General features: G+C 39.8%; 1 pseudogene; it reads left to right on the top strand.

Annotated features, from left to right (window-relative positions):
* On the top strand, positions 11,615–24,543 carry Gm14712 (predicted gene 14712; annotated as a pseudogene).

Below are 24,826 nucleotides of genomic sequence, written 5' to 3'. Positions count from 1 at the left end.
CTGACTATAGATCTGAACCTGTCCTTCTCTTCCTCCACATCCATCATCTAAGTCTCACCGCCATCTCTGTAGCAGAACAAACACATCAAATCCACCAGTCTGATGCCCATGTCTATAACACACTATCTGTTTTGGCCCCATTCTCTTCCCTACTCCCAGGAAACTAAATAGATTCTAGTAGAACCATGTGGAACCCCCTCCTCCTGCAAGCATTCCACCCCAACCCATACTCATTCCTGAGTATGAGTTCTCAATAACGAGAAACACATTTTACCTGGAATCTCTATTGCCCCAGGTACCAGAATAATTCAATACAAGGCAATACACATCCCCTACCCTCTCCTAAGAACCAGAGAGGAAAACAGAAACCAAGGAACAAAGCACCAACTTAATAAAGATACATATCAGGTCAGCACCTAGAATTACAACCTTTCAAATCCCAGATGCTTAGCCACCAGCATATATACACAACCAATAACAGCTAGGACACTATATCTCCGCTAGATCCCAGCAACACTACCACAATAGGCCCTGAGAAATGCAACATACCTGAAGCATAAAACCGAGAACTTCAAAATAGCCTTTGGCAATATGTTAGATGTCCTTAAAGAGATAATGATAAATCCTTTAAAGAAAGCTAAGAAAATAAAAACAAACAGTGGACGGAAATGAATTTAACCATTCAAGACCTGAAATGGAAATAGAATCAATAAAGAAAGCAGAAACTGAGATCAAACTGAAAATGAAAAACTAAGAAACTCACTTTTCTATTCCTCCACTCCCACTTCTCCCAATCTTATCCCTAGCTCTGTAGCAGAACACTTTTCTGCTGTATTCCTTTCACTTCTAGCCTCATCCCAACAAATCACAAAGATTTTCTCCTCCTCAAACCTTCATTCTCCCAACACATCCTATTATCCTATCCACTAATACCAGCAGACATTCACTGGCAACATACCAGCTGAACAACACTGGCAAAGCGGTAATCTAACTGAAGACCTTCATCACTTCTTCCTCCCCTCCAAATCAAATCCCCCAGTCTTATTACTATCTGTACAACAAAATACATGCTATAGCCTTTCTCCTCACCTCCCCCACACATATCCTGTGGATCCTATAGAACATTCCCTTTTTAACTTCCCTTCTCATTCTCATTGTATTATTCCAAGCCCTCAACTCAAGCAGACAATCCACGAATTTAAGGGCAGTCTACAGAGTGAATTCCAAGGGAGCCACGAATACACAGAAAATAAATAAATAAATAAATAAATAAATAAATAAACAAACAAACAAACAAAAAAAAACCTCTCTTGACAAATTAAAGAAGTTGAAGAAATCCAGGAAAAAAAAAAAACTAAACATATAGTTCAAGGTGAGGGTATAACTATTCAAGACCTGAAAATGGAAATAGAATCAGCAAGAGAAACCAAACCTGAAAGAATTTTGGAAATGAAAATTTTAGTTATTTGAACAGGAACTGCAGAGGCAGTATTCACTAAGAGAACAGAAAGGTTGGAAGAAAGATTCTTTATACACACACACACACAAACACGCACACACAAATGATTAATATACAAATTCCTGACACAGAACATCCAGGAAATCTAAGGTGTTTATCAGCTGTAGGAGTTCTCTTGTTGAATTTTGGGGGGTCACATATTATACTAGCATATCATTTGCAATCAGTGAAACCTTGACTTCTTTGCCAATTTGTATCCCCTTGATCACCTTTTGTTCTCCCATTGCTTCAGCTAGAGCTTCAAGTGCTATACTGAATAGATAGGGAAGAGTGAGCAACCTTGATTTTAGTGGGATTGCTTCAAGTATCTCTCCATTTAATTTGATATTGGCTGTTGGTTTGCTGTATATTGCTTTTATTATGTTTAGGTATTGGCCTTGAATTCCTGATCTCTCCAATACTTTTAACATGAAGGAGTGTTGTATTTTGTCAAATGCTTTTTCAGCATATGAGTAGAAGAGTATGTAATTTTTTCTTTGAGATTTTTATATAGTGGATTATGTTAATGGATTTTTGTATGTTGAACGAACCTTGTATCCCTGGGATGCAGCCTACATGATAATGGTCGATGATAGTATTTTTTTTGTTTGTTTGTTTGTTTGTTTTTTAGGTTTTTCGAGACAGGGTTTCTCTGTGTAGCCCTGGCTGTCCCGGAACTCACTCTGTAGACCAGGCTGGCCTCGAACTCAGAAATCCGCCTGCCTCTGCCTCCCAAGTGCTAGGATTAAAGGCGTGCGCCACCACGCCCGGCTCGATGATAGTTTTGATATGTTCTTGGATTCTGTTTGTGAGAATTTTATTGAATATTTTAGCATCAATATTCATAAGTGAAATTGGTCTGAAGTTCTGATTTCAAGTCTGACTTCAGGCTATACTATAGAATAAGAGTGATAAAAACTGCAAGGTATTGGTACAGAGACGACAGGTTGGTCAATGGAATAGAATTGAAGACACAGAAATAAAACCATACAACTATAGACAATTGATCTTAGGCAAAGAAACGAGAAATACACAATGGGAAAAGAAAGCATCTTTAATAAATGGTGCTAGTCAAACTGGCAGTCTGTATGCAGAAAAATAAAAATAGATACATATTTGTCATCTTGCACAAAGCTCAAGTCCAAGTGAATCAAGGACCTCAATATAAAACCAGATACACTGAATCTAATAGAAGAGAAAACGGGAAAGATCCTAGAATTCATTGGCACAGAGGGAAATTTCCTAAACAGAATTCAAATGGCTCAGGTGCTAACATGAAGAACCAATAACTGGGACCTCATAAAACTGGAAAGATTCTGTTAGACAAAGGACATAGTCAATATGATAAACTTGAAACCTACAGATTGGGACAAAAATCTTCACTAACCCCACATCCAATAGAGGTATAATATCCAAAATATATAAAGAGCTCAAGAAGCTAACCACCAAAAACACCAAAAAATCCAATCAAAAAATGGGGTATAGAACTAAACAGAGAATTCACAACAGAGAAATTTCAAAAGGCTGAGAAGCACTTAAAGAAATGTTCAAAATCCTTAATCATCAGGAAAAATGCAAATTAAAATAATACAGAGATTCCACCTTATACCAGTCAAAATGGCTAAAATCAAAAGAGCAGGTGACAAAACATGTTGGAGAGGATGTGGAGAAAGAGGAACACTCCTGCATTGCTGGTGGAATTGCAAACTGGTACAACCACTCTGGAAATCAATCTGGAGGTTCCTCAGAAAATTGGAAATAGATCTACCTGAAGACCCGGCTATACCACTCTTGGGCATATGCCCAAAAGATGCCCCACCATGCCATAGGAGCACATGTTCCACTATATTCATAGAGGCCTTATTTGTGATAGTCAAAAACTGGAAACAACCCAGATGTTCCACAGTAGAAGAATGGATACAGAAAATGTGGTTCATTTACACATCATGAGTTTTGCAGAAAAATGGACAGACATAGAAAATATCATCCTGAGTGAGGTAATTCAGACCCAAAAGGACATGCATGTTATGTACTCACTAATAAGTGGATATTAGCCCTCAAATTACATATTACCAAGGACACAATCCACAGAAGTCAAGAAGCTTAACAAGCTGAAGGTCCCAAGTGAGGATGCATCAATCCTATTTAGGAGGGAGAAGAAAGCAATCATGGGGGGAGCAGAGGGAGGGAGTGACCTGGGTGGGAGATGGGACAAGTAGGGGAAGGGGGAACATGATCAGGTATTGGGGTGGTTGAATGGGACTGAAGCCCTGAGGGCCAACAGAAATGATGCAAACAGGTAACCTTGGGGGTTAGGAGTTTGGGGGACCCTCTAGAATGTACCAGAAACGTGGGAGGTGAGAGACTCTCAGGACTCAAAGGGAGGGACTTGGATGAAATGTTCTACAGTGGGGAGGGAGAATTTATTGAGTCCACCCCCAGTGTAGGAAGAGGACATCAAATGGAGGGATGGGGTTGCAATCACACAGTCAAAAGCTCTGACCAGAATTGTTCCTGTGTGAAAGAGCTGCAGGGACGAAAATGGAGAAGAGACTGGGAGAAAGGAGGTCTAGTGACAGGCTCAAATTGGGATTTAGCTCAAGGGGAGACTCCTGGGCCTTACACTGTCACTGATGCTGTGGTGTGCTGTCCTCTGAGAGGCCCAATGAACAGCTGAAAGTGTCAGATGCAGATATTTACACCCAACCAATGGACAGAAGATGCTGACCTCTGTGATTTAATTAGCGAAATGCTGGAAGAAGCTGAGGAGGAGAACTACTCTATAAGACCAGCAGGATCTGACTTCCACACACAGATGTGAGATCGCCATTTTTCTCTCCAGTAACTGTCTAAGGCAAGAGCAGCCAGGAACACACAGGCCAAAGGAGAGGTGGAGCAGTTGGGACAGTCCTTCCTGCCTCCATCTGCACCCAGGAGCCAGGGATGTACTTCAGCCCTCTGCACATGGATCCTGCCAGGGAAGCCCTGGTCTCCAGGGAGTGCTCTGACTCCCAGACTCAGGTAAGATAGCAATTTTCACTCTGGTAACTGTCTAATGTGGGACAAGCCAGGAGTGCACAGGGCACAGAAGCAGGAGAGCAGCGGGGACAGAGTCCTTCCAGCCCCCATCTATACCCAGAAACTGGGACTATTCCACAGCCCTCTGTGCAAGGGCCATGTGAAGGGAGAGCATGTCTCCCAAGAGCACTAACACAGGCTTACAGACCCACATGAGAGACAAGCTCAAGCCAGAGACAGTAAGACCAACTAACAACAGAGATAACCAGATGATGAAAGGCAAGTGCAAGAACCTTACCAACAGAAACCAAGGCTGCACATCATCAAAACCGAGTTCTCCCACAACAGCAAGTCGTGGATACCCCAACACACTGGAAAAGCAAGATGTGGATTTAAAATCACTTCTGATAGAGGACATTAAGAAGGACATGAATAACTCACTTAAAAAAATACAGGAGAACACAGGTTAAAAAGGTAGAAGCCCTTTAAGAAGAAACACAAAAATCCCTTAAAGAGTTACATGAAAACACAAACCAACAGGGGAAGGAATTGAACAAAACCATCCAGGATCTAAATGGAAGTAGAAACAATAAATAAATCACAAACGGAGAGAACCATGGAGATAGAAAACCTAGAAAAGAGGTCAGGAGATATAGATGCAAGAATCACCAGAAGAATACAGGAGACAGAAGAGAAAATCTCAGCTGCAGAAGATACCATAGAAAATACTGACACAACAGTCAAAGAAAATGCCAAGTGCAAAGAATTTTTAACCCAAAACATCCAGGAGATCCAGGACACAATGAGAAGACCAAACCTAAGGATAATAAGTATAGAAGAGAGTGAAATTTCTCAACTTGAAGGGCCAGTAACAAAATTTCAAAATTTTCAACAAAATTATGGAAGAAAACTTCCATAACCTAAAGAAAGTGATGCCCATAAACATACAAGAAGCCTACAGAACTCCAAATAGATTAGACCAGGAAAGAAATTCCTCCCATCACATAATAATCAAAATACCAAATGCACAAAACAAAAACAGAATATTAAAAGCAGTAACAGAAAAGTAATATATAAAAGCAGGCCTAACAGAATTACAACAGACTCCTCACCAGAGACTATGAAAGCTAGAAGATTCTGGGCCTATGTCATACAGATCCTAAGAGAACACAAATGCTAGCTCAGGCTACTATACCCAGCAAAACTCTCAATTACCATAGATGGAGAAACCAAGATATTCTATGACGAAACCAAATTTAACCAGTATCTTTCCACAAATCCAGTCCTTCAACGGATAAATGCAAAACAACAACACAAGGAGGGAAACTATACCCTAGAAAAATCAAGAAACTAAACTTTTAACAAACCAAAAAGAAGATAGCCACACAAACATAATTCTACCTCTAATAACAAAAATAACAGGAAGTAAAAATCACTTTTCCTTAATATCTCTTAATATCGGTGAATTCAATTTCCCAATAAAAAGATGTAAACTAACAGACTGGATATGTAAACAGAACCCAACATTTTCCTACATACTGGAAACCCACATCAGTGACAAAGACAGACACTTCCTCAGAGTAAAAGGCCGGAAAACAATTTTCCAAGCAAATAGTCCTAAGAAATAAACTGGAGTAGCCATTCTAATATAGAATAAAATTGACTTTCAACCTAAAGTTATCAAAAAAAAAAGATAAGGAGGGACACTTTATACACATAAAAGGAAAAATATACCAAGATGAACTCTCAATTCTGAACATCTATGCTTCAAATGCAAGTGCGCCAGTATTATTAACTTCTGTTAATTTCACTGTGTCTCTATTTAGTTTCTGCTTCCCTGTTCTGTCCATTCCTGAGAGTGGGGTGTTGAAGTCTACCACTCTTATTGTGTGATGTGCAATGCATTCATTGAGCTTTAGTGAAGATAAATACCCAAACTAATGGGACTCAATGAAAGCAGGCCTAAGAGGAAAACTCATAGCTCTAAGTGCCTCCACAAAGAAACTGGAGAGATTATAAACTAGCAGGTTGACAGCACAACTGAAAACTCTAGAAAAAAAACAAGCAAATAGTTCCAAGAGGAGTATAAGGCAGGAATTAATCAAACTCACGACTGAAATCTATGAAGTAGAAACAAAAAGAACTACACAAAGAATCAACCAAACCAGAAGATAGTTCTTTGAGAAAATCAATAAGATATATAAACCCTTAGCCAATCTAAACAGAGACCATATCCAAATCAACAAAATGAGAAGTGAAAAGAGAGACATAACAACAGAAATGGGGGAAATCCAAAAAATCATCAAATCCTACAACAAAAGCCTATACTCAACAAAACTGGAAAATCTGGATGCAAAGGGCAATTTTATAGACAGATACCAGGTACAAAAGTTAAATCAGAATCATATAAACAATTTAAACAGTCCCATAAACCCTAAAGTAAGAGGAGGAGTCATTAATAATCTCCCAAACAAACAAACAAACAAAGCCTAGGACCAGATGGGTTTAGTGCAGAGTTCTATCAGACCTTCAAAGAAGACCTAATTCCAATTCTCCTCAAACTATTCCATAAAATAGAAACAGTAGGAACACTACCCAATTCATTCACTGAAGCCACAATTTCTCTGATACCTAAAACACACAAAGACCCAACAAAGAAAGAGAACTTCAGAACAATTTCCCTTATAAGTAACAATGCAAAAGGACTCAAGTTCTTGAAAACTGAATCCAAGAACATATCAAAACGACCATCCATCATGACCAAGTAGGCTTCATTCCAGGAATTCAGGGATGGTTCAATATATGGAAATCCATCAATGTAATCGACTATATAAACAAATCAAAGAAAAACCACATGATCATCTTGTTAGATGCTGAGAAAGCATTTGACAAAATCCAACACCCCTTCATGATAAAAGTCTTGGAAAGATCAGGAATTCCACCAGAGAACTCCTAAACCTGATGAAAAACCTCTGCAAAGTAACTGATTATAAAATTAACTCAAACAAATCAGTGGCCTTACTCTACTCAAAGGATAAACAGTCTATGAAAGAAATTAGGGAAGCAACACTTTTCACAAAAGTCACGAATAATATAAAATACTTTGGTGTGACTCTAACTAAGGAAGTGAAAGACCTAAATGACAAGAACTTCAAGTCTCTGAAGAAAGAAATTGAAGAAGATCTCAGAAGATGGAAAGATCTCCCATGCTTGTGGACTGCCAATATTAAAAAAAAATGGCCATTCTGATGAAAGCAATCTACAGATTCAATGCAATCCCCATCAAAATTCCAAATCAATTCTTCATAGAGTTAGAAAGAGCAATTTGCAAATTCATATGGAATCACAAAAAAACAGGATAGCAAAAACTATTCTCAACAATAAAAGAACTTCTGGGGGAATCACCATCCCTGACCTCAAGCTGTATTCCAGAACAATAGTGATAAAAACTGAATGGTGTTGGTCCAGTGACAGACAGGTAGATCAATGGAACAGAATTGAAGACTCATAAATAAATCCACATACCTATGGTCACTTGATCTTTTACAAAGGAGCTAAAACCATCTAGTGGGAAAATGACAGCATTTTTTATTAGATATTTTCTTTACTTACATTTCAAATGCTATCCCAAAAGCTCCCTATACCCTCCCCTGGCCCTGCTCCCCTACTCACCCACTCCTACTTCTTGGTCCTGGCATTCCCCTGGATGGGGCATATAAAGTTTGCAAGACCAAGGGGCCTCTCTTCCCAATGATGGCTGACTAGGCCATTTTCTGCTACATATTCAGCTAGAGCTCTTGGGGTACTGGTTAGTTCATATTGTTGTTCCACCTATAGGGTTGCAGGCCCCTTCAGTTCCTTAAGTAGTTTCTCTAGCTCTTTTATTGGGGACCCTGTGTTCCATCCTACAGATGACTGTGAGCATCCACCTTTGTATTTGCCAGGCACTGGCATAGTCTCACTTGAGACAGGTATATTAGGGTCCTTTCAGCAAAATCTTGCTGGCATATGCAATAGTGTCTGGGTTTGGTGGCAGCGGAATTGATACAGAAAATGTGGTACATTTACACAATGGAGTACTACTCAGTTATTAAAAACGATGAATTTATGAAATTCTTGGGCAAATGGATTATCTGGAAGATATCATCCTTAGTGAGGTAACCCAATCACAAAAGAAATCACATGATATGCACTCACTGATAAGTGGATATTAACCCAGAAACTTAGAATACCCAAGATACAATTTGCAAAACACAAAAAAAAATCAAGAAGAAGAAAGACCAAAGTGTGGATACTTCATTCCTCCTTAGAATAGGGAATAAAACACCCATGGAAGGAGTTACAGAGACACAGTTTGGAGCTAAGACGAAAGGATGGACCGTCCAGAGACTACCCCACCCAGGGATCCATCCCATAATCAGCATTTTCAACAAATGGTGCTGGCTCAACTAGCAGTCAGCATATAGAAGAATGCAAAACACCCCATTCTTATCTCCTTGCACAAAGCTCAAGTACAAATGGATCAAGTACCTCCACATAAAACCAAATAGACTGAAACAGATAGAGGAGAAAGTGGGGAAGATCTTTGAGCACATGAACACAGGGGAAATTTTCCTGAACAGAACAACAATAGCTTATGCTCTAAGATCAAGAATTGACAAATGGGACCTCTTAAAGTTGCAAAGCTTCTGTGTAGCAAAGGACATTTTCAATAGGACAAACTGGCAACCAACATATTTGGAAAAGATCTTTACCAACCCTACATCTGATGGATCCAATATATACAAAGTACTCAAGAACTTAAACTCCAGAGAAACAAATAACCCTATTAAAAGTGGGGTACAGAACTAAATAGAGAATTCTCAGCTGAGGAAATTTGAATGGCCAAGAAGCACCTACAGAAATGCTCAACATTCTTAGTCATCATGGAAATGCAATTCAAAACAACCCTAAGATTCCACCTCACACCAGTCAGAATGACTAAGATTAAAAACTCAGGTGACAATCACAAAAGAACTCACATGATTCTTGGGTGAATGGATGTACCTGGAGGATATCATCCTTAGTGAGGTAAAACAATCACAAAAAAGCCACTTGATATGCACTCACTGATAAGTGGATATTTGCTCAGAAACTTAGTATACCTAAGATACAATTTTTAGAACACAAGAAAATCAAGAAGGAAGACCAAAGTGTGGATACTTTGTTCCTCCTTAGAATTAGGAACAAAATACCCATGAAAGGAGTTACAAAGACAAAATTTGGAGCTGAGACAAAAGGAAGGACTGTGGCATCCCACTCGACCAGCAAGCAAAATGCAACCACTGGTTCTTCTTAAAGCAGTTTTTACTCAGGCAGTTGTTTTCTTAAAATCCCCCAGCCTCTCTGGTTACAAGTGTTTTTCACTCCAGCCACAACCACGCCCCCACCAATCACCACAGGTCACATCACCTCACCAGGCAGGCTCGCTCAGCCAATCAGGGATTAAGGGTGGGCCATCCACCAAACACGGGCTTGTTTACTATCTGGAACAGATTTCCATCCAGCTGACCTGTTTAGAGTCTGGAATGGCTTCCTACAAAGGACCATCCAGAGACTGCCCCACGTGGGGATCCATCCCATAATCAGCCACCAAATGCAGAAACTATTGCATATGCCAGCAAGATTTTGCTGAAAGGACCCTGATATAGCTGTCTCAAGTGAGGCTATGCCAGTGCCTAGCTAATAAAAATGTGGATGTTCACAGTCATCTATAGGATGTTACACAGGGCCCCCAATGGAAGAGCTAGAGAAACTACCCAAGGAGCTGAAGAGGCCTGCAACCCTATAGGTGGAACAACAATATGAACTAACCAGTACCCCAAGAGCTGGTGTCTCTAGCTGCATATGTAGCAGAACATGCCCTAGTTGGCCATCATTGGGAGGAGAGGCCCTAGGTCTTGCAAAGTTTATATGCCCCAGGACAGGGAAATGCCAGGACCAGGCAGAGGGAGTGGGTGGGTTGGGGAGCAGGGCTTGGGGAGGGTATAGGGGACTTTTTGGATAGCATTTGAAATGTAAATGAAGAAAATATCTAATAAAAAAGAAAAAGAAAAAATGTTAAAAAACAAAAAATTCAGGTGACTGCAGATGCTAGCAAGGATGTGGAGAAAGAAGAACACTCTTCCATTGCTGGTGGGATTGCAAGGTGGTATAACCACTCTGGAAATCAGTATGGCAATTCTTCAGGAAATTGGACATAGTACTACCTAAGAACCCATCTATAACACTCCCTGGGTCTAAAACACCAACCAAAGAGTGCACCTGGAGGGACTCCAAGCTCTAACTGCATATGTAGCAGAGGATGGCACTGTGGGACATCAATGGGAGGATAGGCCCTTAGTCTTGTGAAGGCTCTATGCACCAGTACAGAGGAATGCCAGGACAGGGAAGTGGGAGTGGGTGGGTTTGTGAGCAAGAGGAGAGGGGGATGGGATAGGCAGGGTTTCAGAGGGGAAATGAGGAAAGGGCATAAAATTTGAAATGTAAATAAAGAAAAATCTAATAAAAAATAAAGGGAGTGGGTGGGTAGGGGAGTGGGTGGGGGAGGGTATGGGGGACTTTTGGGATAGTACTGGAAACGTAAATGAAGAAAATACCTAATTAAAAAAAGAAAAGAATAACAGCAATCTCAACTAACCTGGATCCCCAAGATCTCTGACACTGAGCCACCAACAAGGCAGCTTACACTAGCAGATATGAGGCCTCTTGAACATATATACCAGAGGACTGCCTAGTCTGGCTTCATTGAGAGATGTACCTAATCATCAAGAGATGTGAAACCCCAGGGCTTGGGGAGGACAGGTGGGCTGGTGGTAATGTGGTGGGGAGGGGGAGGTTGTATGGGATGGGGAGCGGTCCTTGGGGGGAGGGGGAAGGGATGATGTCTGAGCTGTAAAAAAGGATTAAAGAATAAAAATAAATTAATTAATATATTTGAGACTTCAGAAGCTGTGCTCGCTCCAGGTTCTAGAGCGTGCAGCCTAGGCTGGAGGCCTGGGATCCAGTGGGGAGGCTAAACTCAAATTGTCCCCAGTCAGTCGCCCATTAAGGTGCTGTCCTCTGTAAGCTGCTGGCCAGGAACTGGCTCAGTGGCCCTGAATTGTTTCCCAAAGGCCTGGCCCAGTCCCCACTCTGCAGCTGCCTCCAGGTGCTTAACCTCAGGGGCAACTGCTTGCCTTGCTGCTGGAGCTGCAGGCATTTCAGATCCTCAGCCTGGGCAGCAACCAGCTTTAGAGCATCCCTGCCAAGACCAAGAACTTGTGGAGTTTAGAATGTTTATACCTTGGAGGAAAATTCATTAAAGTAATCCCACCAGAATTAGCAAATCTCCCTTCTCTGAATTACTTGGCTTTGTGTGAGAACAAGATCCAAAGTGTGCCTCCTCAGCTCTCACAGTTGCATTCCCTTTGATCTCTCAGTCTGCACAATAACTTGCTGGCTTACATGCCTGGAGAGATCCTTGATCTTATTCACCTGGAAGAGTTGTTTATGAGGAAACCCATTGGTTGCTCATTTTGATGGAGATTTAACATGTGACCCCCACCCCTGCCAACTCTTCTGGAATTAGCTGCAAGGACCATTAAGAACCAAAGAATTTCTTACACTCTCTATGATCTTCCTGGGAATCTTCTTAGATACTTGGGTTCAGCCAGCAATTGTCCAAATCCAAAAAGTACAGTGGAGTCTATTTTGACTGTTGTGTCAGACCAACTAAATTTGTGGACTTCTGTAGGAAGTACCACCTCCCCCTCATGCACTATCTGTGTTCTCCAGAAGGCTCCTCCTCATGCAGTTCTGCCTCACACAACTCCACATCCCTGAGTGAGTCTAACTCAGAAGATGAAGCCAGTGTTGCTGCACAAACAATGCAGATAATTCTTGGTTGAGCAGCAGTGGGTATTGAGAAACATTAATACACTGCAGAAATTACTTCAAAAGAAAATAGGTCTTGAAGTTGATTGGAGACCTGGGCATTTTCATCTTGAATGTCCATATAAGAGTTGCCCATGATATGAAAGAAAGGTTTTGCATCCTGTCTACACATTCAGCAGGAATGAGTCCACTTCCCTGTTTAGCTTCTTTGAGTGTAATTTGTTGTGAATGGCAGTTCAAATTTCAGCTGATTGGTCGCACTTTTCATATAAGTCTTTGCAGAAACACTAACAGAACGGATCATTCTAAAGAACAGTCATGTAATCAGCTGTAATTACCTGGGACAGCTGAGTTGCATAAAGAGGTCATCACAGTTTTGTTACCAGGGTTGTCCTGGTTTATGCTGAACACTAGACATAAATAAAATTAACCTTCTCCTTGTGTTACCCCTGGACTGTTGAAAGCCTTTCTGACCAACTAACTGCACAGTAAAGACTATATCTTTTAAATGGAATATTTAAACCAGCTCTTGTTTTGTGTGATCGTTATTAACTTTATATAATCTAACAGTGATGTGTTACAGTGCCTTTATCCTAGCAAGATTTTGGAAACAGAATTTCAGAGCAATCTACAGCCTGACACTATGCAAAACACTTGGGAATATATTTTAACCAACTAGTTGAGCAATTGTATAGATAATACCAGAGTTCGGAGGGCCTGAAACTCTGTAAAATGGACTGGCCTAAAGCTCAGAGATCCACCTGGAAGATGGGAAATCTTCCAAGTGGCAATTCCAGGGGGCTTCTTCCTCCATAGTTGCTGATATTATGGATGTACACCACCGTCTGCTTCCATGGCCAACTTAACTTGGTTTTTGTTAACTGCAAAGATTTCTTCTAAGTATAAAGTCTTTATTTTGCCAAGTAAGCATCTGCAAGCTGCAGATTGCAAGGTTGGGATAAGCAAAGATGACTTGTAAATACTTTGTAATTAGATCATTTAGTTAAGCAACTCTGAATATTTTCATGGAAAATTGAAAAATGTTCAAATTTATGGGACCATATTCTTCTGGATTAAATACTTGTACTTTTTTTTTGAGACAGGGTTTCTCTTGTATAGCCCTGACTGTCTGTAGACCAGGCTGGCCTCGGAACTTGTACTTTCTTGATCGATAGTCATCTTGATCCAAGTAATAGTTTGAGTAGCCTTTTAAGAATTACTTGTAAATAGTGCATGTAAGCATATGTATGCACCCTTTCTAGCCTCCTAGAAAGAAAATACATCATCTCTTCTTTTATAATTATAAATACTCCAGCCAGAGATAGTTTTTAGCCTGTGCCATATAGATGTATCTTATTCTGTTCTTTCAACAGAGTGTTTATTGTGGTACTTTATGTGTATGAGCAGTGTGCAGTTGCCTTTTTGGCAGGGGTGGGAATGCTAAGGATAGGTACAGGGCCCGGTGGTTGTTAAGCAAGCTACAGTCCACACCTGGCACAAGTTGCTTGTAATGAAATCTGCAGTTAGCTTTTATATTTTTAAAACTCATCTTTGGCCTTGTCATTTAAAAAAGCTGCTAGTGATTTGTAATTTTTTTCTTGTTTCTTTTTCATACCTTTTTAAACTGATGATTAGATATCAGCTTAGTGCAATAGGAGTTGGCCATTTAGAAGTAAGATGATCATCTTTTGAAGTCAGCAGACTGTTAAATGATAATCAGCCTCATGAGTTATGAGTTGCATGTTTATATAGCTAATGGATGCTTACAGTTTCAGAATCAGCAAGGTCTAATATTCACAATACAGTTATTTTATTTTCTGAGACAGTTCATGGCTCTGTAGCCCAGGCTAGGCTTGAGTTTGCTATGAAGCTCAGTCTGGCTTGCTTATGGTAACTCTTGCCTCAGTTTCACAACTGCAGGGAATAGCACGTATCTTGTTCAATGTTTTACATAAAAACATGCCAAAAGTGCTTCTTCGTCTAAAAATCTTGATATTTAAAATTTTATTGCCAGTATTAAAAATAAACGTGCATTGCAAATTGTACTTGAAATACATGATATTTTGGGGTGATGTAAATAAAAGTAGACATCAACCCTTAGTAATGCAGCACACCACTGCAGTCCAGTTCTAACAGATGCTGATTTACTATCTTTAAATAAAGAATAAAGAAGAGGCTGATCTGTGGAATGTCAGATGAAACAAATCTTTTAAAGCAACAAAGAGTAGGGAAAAAAAGTCATAGGTACCCACACAAATCCCTGAAACCTGCAGTCCAGTTCATGGGTGTTTTGTTCCCAATTTGAAGGGACAAAGTGTCCACACTTTGGTCTTTGTCCTTCTTCAGTTTCATGTGTTTTGCAAATTTTATCTTGTATCTTGGTCATTGTAAGTTTCTGGGCTAATATCTAATTATCAGTGAGTACATATCACGTGAGTTCTTTTGTGATTGGGTTACTTTACTCACGATGATGCCCTCCAGGTCCATCCATTGGCCTAGGAATTTCAAAAATTATTCTTTTTAATAGCTGAGTAGTATTCCATTGTGTAAATGTACCACATTTTCTGTATCTTGCTTATGATAACTCTTGCCTCAGTTTCACAACTGCAGGGAATAGCACGTATCTTGTTCAATGTTTTACATAAAAACATGCCAAAAGTGCTTCTTCGTCTAAAAATCTTGATATTTAAAATTTTATTGCCAGTATTAAAAATAAACGTGCATTGCAAATTGTACTTGAAATACATGATATTTTGGGGTGATGTAAATAAAAGTAGACATCAACCCTTAATAATGCAGCACACCACTGCAGTCCAGTTCTAACAGATGCTGATTTACTATCTTTAAATAAAGAATAAAGAGGAGGCTGATTCTCTGTTGAGGGACATCTGGGTAATTTCCAGCTTCTGGCTATTATAAATAAGGTTGCTATGAACATAGTGGAGCATGTGTCCCTCTTATCAGTTGGAACATCTTCTGGATATATGCCCAGGAGAGGTATTGCAGGATCCTCCGGTAGTACTATGACCAATTTTGTGAGAAAAGGCCAGACTGATTTCCAGAGTGGTTGTACAAGCTTACAATCCCACCAACAATGGAGGAGTGTTCCTCTTTCTCCAATCCTCACCAGCGTCTGCTGTCACCTGAATTTTTGTTCTTAGCCATTCTGACTGGTGTGAGATGGAATCTCAGGGTTGTTTTGATTTGCAATTCCCTGATGATTGAGGATGCTGAACATTTTTCAGGTGCTTCTCAGCCATTCGGTATTCCTCAGGTAAGAATTCATTGTTTAGCTCTGAGCCCCATTTTTAATGTGGTTACTTGCTTTTCTGGAGACCACCTTCTTGAGTTCTTTATATATATATATAGGATATTAGTCCCCTATCAGATTTAGGACAGGTAAAGATCCTTTCCTAATATGTTTGTGGCCTTTTTGTCTAATTGATGGTGTCTTTTGCCTTACAGAAGCTTTGTAATTTTATGAGGTCCCATTTGTCGATACTTGATCTTACAGCACAAGCCATTGCTGTTCTATTCAGGAATTTTTCCCCTGTGCCCATATGTTCGAGACTTTTCCCCACTTTCTCCTGTATAAGTTTCACTGTCTCTCGTTTTATGTGGAGTTCCTTGATCCACTTAGATTTGACCTTAGTACAAGGAGATAGGAATGGATCAATTCACATTCTTCTACAGGATAACCACCAGTTGTGCCAGCACCATTTGTTGAAAATGCTGTCTTTTTTCCACTGGATGGTTTTAGCTCCCTTGTCAAAGATCAAGTGACCATAGGTGTGGGTTCATTTCTGGATCTTAAATTCTATTCCATTGATCTACTTGTCTGTTGCTATACCAACACCATGCAGTTTTTATCACAATTGCTCTGTAGTACAGCTTTAGGTCAGGCATGGTGATTCCACCAGAGATTCTTTCATCATTGAGAAGAGTTTTTGCTATCCTATGTTTTTTGTTATTCCAGATAAATATGCCGATTGCCCTTTCTAATTCGTTGAACAATTCATTTGGAATTTTGATGGGGATTGCATTGAATCTGTACATTGTTTTTGGCAGGATAGCCATTTTTACTATATTGATCCTACCAATCCATGAGCATGAAAGATCTTTCCATCTTCTGAGATCTTCTTTAATTTCTTTCTTCAGAGACTTGAAGTTCTTATCATACAGATCTTTCACTTCCTTAGTTAGAGTCACGCCAAGGTATCTTATTTGTGACTATTGCGAAGGGTATTGTTTCCCTACTTTCTTTTTTTTTTCTTTTTTTTAATTAGGTATTTTCCTCGTTTACATTTTCAATGCTATCCCAAAGGTCCCCCATACCCACCCCCCCAGTCCCCTACCCACCCACTCCCCCTTTTTGGCCCTGGCGTTCCCCTGTAATGGGGCATATAAAGTTTGCAAGTCCAATGGGCCTCTCTTTGCAGTGATGGCCGAATTATAAAAATATTTTTAAAAAATATTTTGAATTGTTAAAGATTTGTATTTTTTTTAAATTATTTTTTGGAGTCACTGTGTTCTCTTTTATTTGTTCTGCTCTTGAGAAAGGGAGAAACAAAGACTTATCACCCTCTTTCTTCCTTTCTTTCTTCCTTTCTTTCTTTCTTTCTTCTGCTTTGGTTTTTTGGTTTTTATTTTATTAGATATTTTCTTTATTTACATTGCAAATGCTATCCCAAAAGTTCTCTATACCCTCTCCCCGCCCTGCTCCCCTACACACCAACTCCCACTTTTTGGCCCTGGCGTTCCCCTGTACTGGAGCATATAAAGTTTGCAAGACCTAGGGGTCTCTCTTCCCAATGATGGCTGACTAGGCCATCTTTTGATACATATGCAGCTAAAGACAAGAGCTCCTGGGTACTGGTTAGTTCATATTGTTGTTCCACCTATAGGGTTGCAGTTCCCTTTAGCTCCTTGGGTACTTTCTCTAGCTCCTCCATTAGGGGCCGTGTCACCTGAGGAATACCGAATGGCAGAGAAGCACCTGAAAAAATGTTCAACATCCTTAATCATCAGGGAGATTTCCCTACTTTCTTTCTCAGCCTGTTTATTCTTTGTGTAGAGAAAGGCCACTGACTTGTTTGAGTTAATTTTATGTCCAGCTACTTCACTGAAGTTGTTTATCAGGTTTAGGATTTCTCTGGTAGAATTTTTAGGTTCACTTATATATACTATCATATCATCTGCAAAAAGTGATATTTTGACTTCTTCCTTTCCAAATTGTATCCCCTTGATATCCTTTTGTTGTCTAATTGCTCTGGCTAGGACTTCAAGTACAATGTTGAATAGGTAGGGAGAGAGTGGACAGCCTTGTCTAGTCCCTGATTTTAGTGGGATTGCTTCCAGCTTCTCACCATTTACTTTGATGTTGGCTACTGGTTTGCTGTAGATTGCTTTTATCATGTTTAGGTATGAGCCTTGAATTCCTGATCTTTCCAAGACTTTTATCATGAATGGGTGTTGGATTTTGTTAAATGCTTTCTCCTTGTCTAAGGAGATGATCATGCGGTTTTTGTCTTTGAGTTTGTTTATATAATGGATTACGTTGATGGATTTCTGTATATTAATCCATCCCTGCATCCCTGCAATCAAGCCTACTTTCTCAGGTTGGATGATTGTTTTCATGTGTTCTAGGATTCGGTTAGCAAGAATTTTAATGAGTATTTTTTCATCGATATTCATAAGGAAAATTGGTCTGAAGTTCTCTATCTTTGTTGGGTCTTTCTGTGGTTTTGGTATCAGAGTAATTGTGACTTCATAGAATGAATTGGGTAGAGTACCTTCTACTTCTATTTTGTGGAATAGTTTGTGAAGAACTGGAATGAGATCTTCTTTGAAGGTCTGATAGAACTCTGTACTAAACCCATCTGGTCCTGGGCTTTTTTTGGTTGGGAGACTATTAATGACTGCTTCTATTTCGTTTGTGGATATATGACTGTTTAGATCATTAATCTCATCCTGATTTAACTTTGGTACCTGTTATCTGTCTAGAAATTTGTCCATTTCATCCAGGTTCTCCAGTTTTGTTGAGTATAGCCTTTTGTAGAAGGAGAACACAAATGCCAGCCCAGGCTACTATACCCAGCCAAACTTTCAATTGCCATAGATGGAGAAACCAAAGTATTCCATAACAAAACCAAATTCAAGCAATATCTTTCCACGAATCCAGCCCTTCAAAGGAAAATAACAGAAAAAAAAAAAATACAAGGACGGAAACTATACCTTGAAAAAAGCAAGAAAGTAATCCTTCCTAAACCTAAAAGAAGACAGCCATAAGAACAGAATGCCAGCTCTACCAACAAAAATAATAGGAAGCAACAATTACTTTTCCTTAATATCTCTTAATATCAATGGACTCAATTCCCCAATAAAAAGACATAGACTAACAGACTGGCTACACAAACAGGACCCAACATTTTGCTGCTTACATTAAACCCATCTCAGAGAAAAAGCACACACTACCTCAGAGTGAAAGGCTGAAAAACAAATTTCCAAGCAAATGGTCTGAGGAAACAAGCTGGAGTAGCCATTCTAATATCGAATAAAATCGACTTCCAACCCAAAGTTATCAAACTAACAAACAACTACAACACAAGGAGTGGCACTTCATACTTTTCAAAGGTAAAATCCTCCAAGAGGAACTCTCAATTCTGAATATCTATGCTCCAAATGCAAGGGCAGCCACATTCATTAAAGAAATGTAGCAATGCTCAAAGCACACATTGCACCTCACACAGTAAGTGGGAGACTTCAACACACCACTTTCATCAAGGGACAGATCGTGGAAACAGAAACTAAACAGGGACATAGTGAAACTAACAGAAGTTATAAAACAAATGGATTTAACTGATCTCTACAGAACATTTTATCCTAAAACTAAAGGATTTACTTTCTTCTCAGCACCTCATGGTACCTTCTCCAAAATTGACCATATAATTGGTCACAAAACAGGCCTCAACAGATACAAAAATTTTGAAATTGTCCCATGCATCCTGTCAGATCACCATGGATTAAGGCTGATCTTCAATAACAACATAAATAATAGAAATCCAACATTCACGTGGAAACTGAACAACACTCTATGCAATGATACCTTCGTCAAGATTGGAATAAAGAAAGAAATTTAAGACTTTTAAGAGTTTAATGAAAATGAAGCCACAACATACCCAAACTTATGGGACACATTGAAAGCATTTCTAAGAGGAAAACTCATAGCTCTGAGTGCCTCCAAAAAGAAACTAGAGAGAGCACACACTAGCAGCTTGACAACACACCTAAAAGCTCTAGAACAAAAGGAAGCAAATTCTTCCAAGAGGAGTAGAGGCCAGGAAATAATCAAATTTAGGGGCGAAATCAACCAAGTGGAAACAAGAACTATTCAAAGAATCAACCAAACGAGGAGCTGGTTCTTTGAGAAAATCAACAAGATAGATAAACCCTTAGCCAGGCTCACTAGAGGACAAAGGGACAGCATCCTAATTAACAAAATCAGAAATGAAAAGGTACACCTATTAACAGTGTTGCATCTGCTCTCGAACAACAAGAACGACAGGACCACCAGTTCTTCTAACAGCAGTTTATTCAGCAAGCTTCAGTCTTCATCTCTCTCCCCCGAACCCTGGGCCTCTCACTCTTATATACTCTCAGCCCCCATCCACTCACGGCAGGCCACATCACCTCACCAGGCATGCAGCTTCAGCCAGTCAGGGTGGCAGGGGCGTGTCTCCACCAAATATGGACTTGTTTACACCACCAACTCTGCATAGGACAGGTGCCATCTTTCAGGTGCAGCTCGGGCAGCCCAAGGGGTGGGAGGCCACTGCCTCCCACATCTCCCCCTATTTTGTTTTTATGGCTGCAAGCAAGCCTCGTGGGTGAAGGTAGAGATCTGATCCCCAGTGTGCAAGCCTAGGGGCCCTACACAAATCCATCCCTCGGGCTCATCACCCAGAGAGGTCTTGCCCAGCTCCTATGTAGTTTTTCCTGGGGGAAGGGAACTAGGACACTGAACCTTCATGCAATCAGATGTGCCTTCCACAGGATGCCAACAGCTCACAAGCTATCCTCTGTGCAGTGCTTAGCCTCGCAACCCACGGCATAACGCAGCATTATTTCTTTAGAGCAGCAAGCCAAATATGAGGAGATTGTCCCGCCTCCACTGTGGCAAAAGCCTGCGCCACCATGGCAGAAGTGTGGGCCTGCACATGCTATAGACACATGTACCAAACACACAACACACACACTATTACAAGCATACATCCCAGGGCTCCCATTCCCACCCATTCCTTTAGATGATTCATGGCAGAGGTGCAGCCCTGAGTCAAGGGATGAATTCATGGTCACAATGGGCAGCCGGAGCTTCTGCATGGTAGGCATCCGGGTAACCACTGCCAGAGGTCCCATTCCAACACAGGGTATAAAAACATTGGGCAGGACTGCAATCCATTCCATTGCAAGGTGCCACTGCTGCAAAAGCCTGTCTCTGCATGCAACAGGTGCACCAGAAGGCCAGGACACTGATTAATATCAGACGCAGGGCAAGTTCATCAATTCTGGCCCACTCTCAAGCGTGAGACAGCTGTGAGCAATCCAAAGCTTCTGCAACACCCGTGGATAAATTATTCACAGCCGCCGCAGTTTGTAAACAAAGTAACAGGCAAAGGTACAAAGCAAGGCATCCTAGTATTCAGATACATTCCAGCACATACTATAACTACCATTATAAACAATAAACACAAAAGAAGGCCACATACAAATAGGCGTAGCCTGAAAAGAAACATTCCTTCCTCCAGCAAATTGAAATACAGAAGTTTCAAACACATTAGAACCATTCCAATAGTAGATACAGCTGAACACAATCACTCATCCGTGAAATATTTTGAATCATCTGAAAACACAACAATCCCTTTAGCTGAAGCAGCATATATTCCTGCACGGGAGTTATCTCTCCATCCCATGGTAAAAAAGACAATTGTAACAAAACACTAAATGTAAAGAATCAAGGAAACATTTGTGCCGAATGTGTCAATGGCATGAGTTTCGGGAACACAGACATAATTCCCCAAAGTAGCTCTTCAGGTCTCACTAGCAGGAGCATTCCTAGCCACAGGAACATTCATGTCCTCATCGTTCTGATTGCCCTGAACTGCTCCGGTCAGCTGGTCTGGGACCCACAGCAGTTGTCAATGATCCTGAGGAAACACAAACAGACCCTCTCGCCCAAACCAATTGAGAGTGCTCCTCTCTTACCTGATTCAGCGCCTCATTACCTCCCTGGAGTTTGTGCCACATCTTTATCTTCTATGCAATTTCTCACTAACTTCCAGACCGACAAAACCCCTTTTGGTAAAACCCCCTGTTCCTCTGCAAACCTCAAGTCCCCATGGTGCTTGGTGCAACTTGTCCCAAAACTGGGAACCTTATCGTTACTTTGTGCCTGCTTCCTGGCAACTTTATATTCGCCTGTTTTATCCAAGGTCCTTTCCAAAACTCGTGGGGTCCTAAGTGTCACTTATGGTGAACTTACCCTGCCTGCAAACACTGACTGCTAAAAGTTCTGAACTCGTTGGTGGGGGAGTTGGGTCCCCATATGGGCCTCCACTTGTTGCATCTTCTCTCAACCAGCAAGAAAGGCACGACCACCAGTTTTTCTAACAGCAGTTTATTCAGCAAGCTTCAGTCTTCATCTCTCTCCCCCGAACCCTGGGCCTTTCACTCTTATATACTCTCAGCCCCCATCCACTCACGGCAGGCCACATCACCTCACCAGGCATGCAGCTTCAGCCAGTCAGGGCGGCAGGGGCGTGTCTCCACCAAATATGGACTTGTTTACACCACCAACTCTGCATAGGACAGGTGCCATCTTTCAGGTGCGGCCCAGGCAGCCCAAGGGGGAGGGGGGAGGCCATGGCCTCCCACACAACAGGTCATGTTTATGCTCTTAAGTTTCCATGTGAGTGCTTGTAGGTACAAGTTTACCAGTAAACATAGATGTATGATTATTTCGCTGCATTTAGTTTTAACGTTCTTTAGCTAAATGATTTGCCTTTCATCTTAAAGTAGAGGTTTTATTATAAGTATTGTTCTTTGTTTAATCCAAAATATTGAGATTTTAAGTAAGACTAGGCATATAACACAGTGGAAATGCTGTGTAGGCTAGTCCAATGCTTAAAGAAAAGGGTTTATTTAGCTTTCACTAGCTGTACATTAGGCATATAATGTTATGTAACATTAACTCAGTGGTATGCTGTTTTATATTTTTGTTATAGTGTTATTTTCTTAATAGTATAGTAGGCAGCAATGTACTTTGTAGTCTGAAGGTGACTAAGTCATCCATTTATCCCTAAGTGTGGGAAAGAAAGTTTATCATATAATACATTGTCAACAATAACTGTGTGATCTGTATTTGACTTGAGGGGAAAAGGACTGCTCCTGAGAAGTTCCTTTGCCCACAAGAGGGCCTACTGTGTATAGAGCATCTAGGGAAGGAATCCTAATCACACTGTCAGAAGATCAGAGCCCTCAAGAATCAAGGATAGAGCCCAACCTCTATCACCTCATTCCCCCTCCAATCAAACGGTATATTTTTATATAGTATTTTATTTGAAATGTATATGCTACCACAAAGGATAAAAGAAGTTCCACCATCTTATGAAAATATTATCACTGAGATCTAGCATGTTTCAGCAACATTTTCATAAAAGTCATAAAGGGGGTAGTTTAATATGAATAAAAGCCTCCATTCATTTTATAATTTTTTTTGTGTGATTTGTATTTCCTAAGGACTGAATTAAGAAGCATTCCACTAACTCTCAAAGTTGAACATTTACAAGGTGGTTTTTTATGGGTGCTGCCAGGCTTTTACTTAGCATTAGTTAGCCTCAATGATTGACATAATATTCAGTCTCATGTATATATTAAATCAAGTAGGTTAATGAAGGCTCTTTACATGCAGAAAACTGTCTGCATTCATCATAATATACTTGATTCTTTTGGTCACAAGTAAGTTGAATATAATTGTATTATTTAAAGCTCTAGCTGGGGAGTCTTAGATGAGTTGACATTACTGTTTGTTGGCATTGGAGCTGTTACTAAGTGGGTTGGTTTTGTGTACAGAAATGGTTAAGAGACTCACTATTCACAGTTTACATGGTCAGCACTAGTTTTCTGGGAATGTGTTAACCCTTTCTAAATTTTGTGTCAAGACTTGTATTGTGTGTCACATTCTCAGCCCACTTTGTGTGTGTGTGCGTGTGTGTGTGTGTGTGTGTGTGTGTGTGTGTGTGTGAATCAAAAGCATAATGAGAAAAGTGTTTTAAATAACAAGTCTTAGCTTTTTAAAGTTGGGGGTTTCAAAAACCAACAAAAGATGCTGAAAAGATGTTACTTTTTTCTTTGGTCAAATTATTACGTATGCTCTGACATCTTAATTTTCTGTACTTAGTCTGTATATTAGAAATATCTGTATAAGTGTATACATAATTAAAATGTAACTCAGAAATATGATTCAACAGTGGAGTTTGTTTTCTGGAAAAAATATAGTCCTATTGTATCAAATTTATTTTACTTTATTATGGCTAATATCTAAAAAGAATGTTTAAGCTATTTTAAATTCTTCTGTCTCTTCCCCCCAAAGGATATTTAAAAATATGATCTTTAGCCAGACAGTGGTGGCACATGCCTTTAATCCTACCACTTGGAAAAAGAGGCAAATGGAATTCTGATTTTGAAGCCAGCCTGGTCTGTAGAGTGAGTTCTGGGACAGCCAAGTCTACACAGATAAACCCTGTATCAAATATATATATATATATATATATATAATCTTATATTAACTTTATATACTTTCTTCATAAAATTTTCCTTAAAAATTGTGCCTTGTTTTTTAAATTGTTTTATTAGAACCCAATTCTGGCTTTTGTGACAACATTTTATTCTAAACAGACATTTATATTTTTAAACATCCTTATAATGCCTGTATTTGGTGTATCACTGCTTATCTGTTTCTTGAATTTATTGAGTACAGAGTTCCAACATTAAGCATATTTTAGCATTTATTGTCTGTGCTAGATAAAAGTGAAAATAAAGTTGCAGTAGGTTCCTCTAAAAAAAATTGAGAGTATCATGCTACATAAAGCACTTCATAAAGCAGTTTTAGCTACTTTTCAAATATTTATGAACAGTATACATTCTGTTTGTATTCACTATTCAATAATTTAGTACATATGTATATGTTTTTCTGTAATTTTGATGCAGATAGTAAGGGAAATGTGCCCATGGTAAAATAAAAAATAGCACGTAGCTCATAAATGCTTTAATGACAATGGAAATGAGGCTTAACAGGAAGATTTCGGTTAAAATGGCAAAGTCTACAACACAGAACAAGTT

This window comes from Mus musculus, chromosome X (assembly GCF_000001635.26).
Source record: "Mus musculus strain C57BL/6J chromosome X, GRCm38.p6 C57BL/6J".
NCBI classification, from domain to species: Eukaryota; Metazoa; Chordata; class Mammalia; order Rodentia; family Muridae; genus Mus; species Mus musculus.
The sequence above is the reverse complement of the archived record's forward strand: the minus strand, read 5'-3'. Positions and strand labels throughout refer to the sequence as shown.